Here is a 3,878-nt window from a genome sequence, read left to right as displayed (position 1 = left end):
ATAATCTTCAGTAGAATCTTGCTTGCATGTGAAATCAATGGCACTGTTCTGTAGTTTCCACACTCATTTGGGTCACCTTTCTTTGGAATGGGAACAAATATAGATCTCTTCCAGTCAGTTGCAACCTATGCACCAATGCTTACTTTTTAAATTATTGATTGATTTTTTAAAAGCATTGTATTCTATTTAGTCCTTTTAACATTATATTTTGTTCACTTATATTGTGGCTTTGTTTTATTTCTTCCTTTACAATCAATAATCCCTCTAACAATTACTTTCTTGAAAGCATATAAGCCAGTTTCTTCATGACTCATGTCCTATTATTCCCCTTTTATATGGCTAATTACTTACTTGGCTATTCCTATGGAACCAGTACTCTGAGTGGATGAGCACATCCTTTTTATTGAAGAATCCTCTGTTCTACTTACAAACTTCAAGCGTCTGTACCCATAAGAGTCGTCCAGTCCAGAACAGGCCTTCACGTTTCAACCATTAACTCTAGTTCACTGCATGGATCATCCTCTCTTCCTCTGGTTGCTTTTGGGTCAACTTCTCCCCAGCCGTCCATGGCAAGGCTTAAATGGGCATCAGCTACACACTCAGAAGTCCACACTTCTCCCTGCATTCGAGACCTCTTGGTATCTTCACTTAACCCTAGCCTCCACATGGGACCAAGCCAAGTTAACCAGCCTGGAGTCCTCACAAATCCCTTGTTTCCTCAAGCCAACAACTCTGTTCATCCACACATCAGTGCATGCTAGGTGGTCTGAAGGAACATGTCCAAGCTCAGCCTGTTCTTCCATTGTTGTTTTCCTCCCACTTCCATTCCTGTGGATCCAATTGATTGATATGAGTGGAGATACTCCCATCCTCACGTCTTAATGCTGGATGCCAACTTTGCCCTGCTTCAGAAGCTAAACAGTTTGCTGAAGTTATAAAAGGACGGTATCTACATTTCTTTTTTTCCTTATTCCTCTTTAATCTTCTTACAGAAGTGAATCTCTTCTATCAACTTTTTTGAGCATTTTCTAGTTCTCCAGGGACTATTCCCTTACATGTCTAAAGCATATAAAATAAAATCTTCCCCACTTGCTTCATAGGAGCAATTTGGCTGTACGTTTTCTAAGACATGTTTTTGGATTTTCAGTTGTCCATGTTATGGTCAATATTCTTTGCCAATACTAATAGTCAAAGGCATTCATTCTTTGATCTTCCATATTCAGCATCTAACATTCACATTCTTATGAAGCAACTGAGAAAAGTTGTGACTTGAGTGAGGCACAAGTTAATCAGAAGAAGCTAGTCTTTAAACTGACATCCTTGAGCTTCAGCACTTTGAACAGGGTCTTAATAACTTATTTTCTCTCTACAATATATCATTTGTTTTCTTGACTACTATTTCGATAGGTGCTGATTGTGGGCCAACTTCAGGCCAGATTTGAGAATCAATTCAGAAAACTCATCATTTTTAAGATTTTATTTATTTGATTACTATTGTCAGTATTGAATGTCTAAAGCATATAGATATAAGTATATAGAAAAATTTACTTCAAGGAAATAGCTCACATAATTATGTTTGTTGTTGTTGTTATATGCCATCAAGTCAACTATGACTCATAGCGACCCTATGCACACAACAGCTCTGGACCCTGATTTATCCTGAGCTAATGTCATTGTCTCTAACACGCCTATCCTCATTATACCAGTTACTGTGTCAATTCATCTCATTGGGGTTTTCTTCTGCACTTTCCCTCCACCCTTCCAAGCATGATATCCTTCCCCAAGGACTGGTCCCTCGTGGCAACATACAAAAAAGTATTTCAAATGGAGCCTCAGGATTCTTACCTCCAAGAAGCTGCTTGGTAGGGCTAACATATTTCAAAATTGTGAGCAAGGTAAGAGGTTGAAGACTTCTGTTCACCCGTATGTTTGAAGGAAGGATGAATTAAAAATTTAAAGGTCATATCACAAGCTAGAGTTCTTTGCTAGCTTATGAGATTACCAGAGTTGATGAATTAGAAATCTGAAGGTCATGTAACAGGACAATCTTTAGCAGACTTACATCCCAAGGATCAAAGATCAGGAGATGAGATGGATACAGGGTCTAGGAAGAGTGTGCTCTTTGTGAAAACATCTGTTTATATGCTGGAAGGAGGCCACTCTCAAGGATACATGTCTTTTATCTGATTGAGTATTGCTATCACAGCATGAAATAGAAGATGACCAGATAGTTTCTCTGACTGCCTGAGACTGGAAGCCTCATCAATTTGGCACATAGCATTAACCAGTACAGTAGAAATTTCCACCTGCTCACTAGGATTAAAATCAATTGCTCCTATTGCAAAGAGCTGGAAGTTGTAATAGAAGCACACTGTTGTTAGATGCCATGAAGTCAACAGTAGATCAAAGCTGGTATATGTCAGTCCATCTCTGCAAGAATCTTCTTTCCCTTTACTGACTTTTCACTTTTACAAGCATAATATCCTTTTGTAGGCAATACTCCTCCTGAATAACATGCCTAAAGCATGTGGGAACAAATACGGCCATCTCCCACTTGGTTGGCCAGGTGACTAGCTTCCAAATTTTTTGGTATAAATGAGTAAACATAAACTAGAGCTGCATTTGTTTGCTGAAACACATCAATATGTATTATATCTATATTGAGAGCTTGGTTTAACTTTCCCCAATACCTTCAGTGCATCTTGGACTTCTTCCTTCAATGTCATGGATTCTTGATCATAGTATATAATTAAGAATCAGGTTTTTTCTGGTGTAATGACTATGTGTTTTCCTTCCAACATATTTTAATGTTTTCAGCATCATTAAATATATTGTTCCTCAATAAAATCCCTTAATATTGATGTAATCCTTCAGTATTGATGTAATTCCTCAATTTGTCTGGTCTTTGAATAATGATTGGGACATGGAATGTGAGAACCATGAATGTAGGAAAATTAGATATTGTTAAGGAAGAAATGGAATGTATTAATATTGACATACTAGGTATTGGGGAGATGAGATGGACTGACGTGGGGCATTTTGAGTCAGATGATCATATGATATATTACTCTGGAAATGAAAAGGTAAGGAAAAATGGAGTTGCTTTCATAGTTATGAAAGCCATTGATAGATCCATCTTGAAGTAAATATTGTGAGTGATAGGATAATATCCATACGCATACAAGGAAGGCCAGTGAATACCACTATCATTCAGATATATGCACCAACAAGCAGAGCCAAGGAAGAGGAAATAAGAGATTTTTAACAACTTTTACAGTCGGAGATTGATCAAACATGCAATCAAGATGCATCGATAATGGTGACTGGAATGCAAAAGTTGGGAATAGAGAAGAAGATTCAGTAGTTGGAAAACATGGACTCGGTGACAAAAATGGAGCTGGAGAGAGGATGACTGAATTTTGCACAATGACTTATTCATTGCAAATACATTTTAAGAGACATAAAAGCAGGTTATATACATGGACTTCACCTGATGGTATGCATGAGAATCAGAATGATTACATCTGTGGAAAGAACAGCTGGAGAAGATCAATATCAGCTGTGAAAACTAGGCCAGAAGCTAGCTGATTGTGGAACAGACCACCAACTACTCATATGCAAGTTCAAGCTGAAACTGAGGAAAATGAAATCTAGTCCATGGGAACCAAAATATGACTTTGACTCTATCCTACCTGAATTTCAGAATCATCTCAGGAACAGGTTTGAGGCCTTGAACACTAATGAGCAAAGACCAGATGAGTTGTAGGAGGATATCAAGTATATCACCCAAGAAGAGTGCAAACGTTGATTACAAAGACAGAAGAGGAAGAAAAGACCAAAATGGATGTCAGAAGAGACTCTGAAAATTGCACTGGAGC

Source organism: Elephantulus edwardii, unplaced genomic scaffold (genome assembly GCF_000299155.1).
Source record: "Elephantulus edwardii isolate Elephantulus edwardi_28Jun2011 unplaced genomic scaffold, EleEdw1.0 scaffold00187, whole genome shotgun sequence".
In the NCBI taxonomy this organism is placed as follows: domain Eukaryota; kingdom Metazoa; phylum Chordata; class Mammalia; order Macroscelidea; family Macroscelididae; genus Elephantulus; species Elephantulus edwardii.
Note: the sequence above shows the minus strand (reverse complement) of the source record.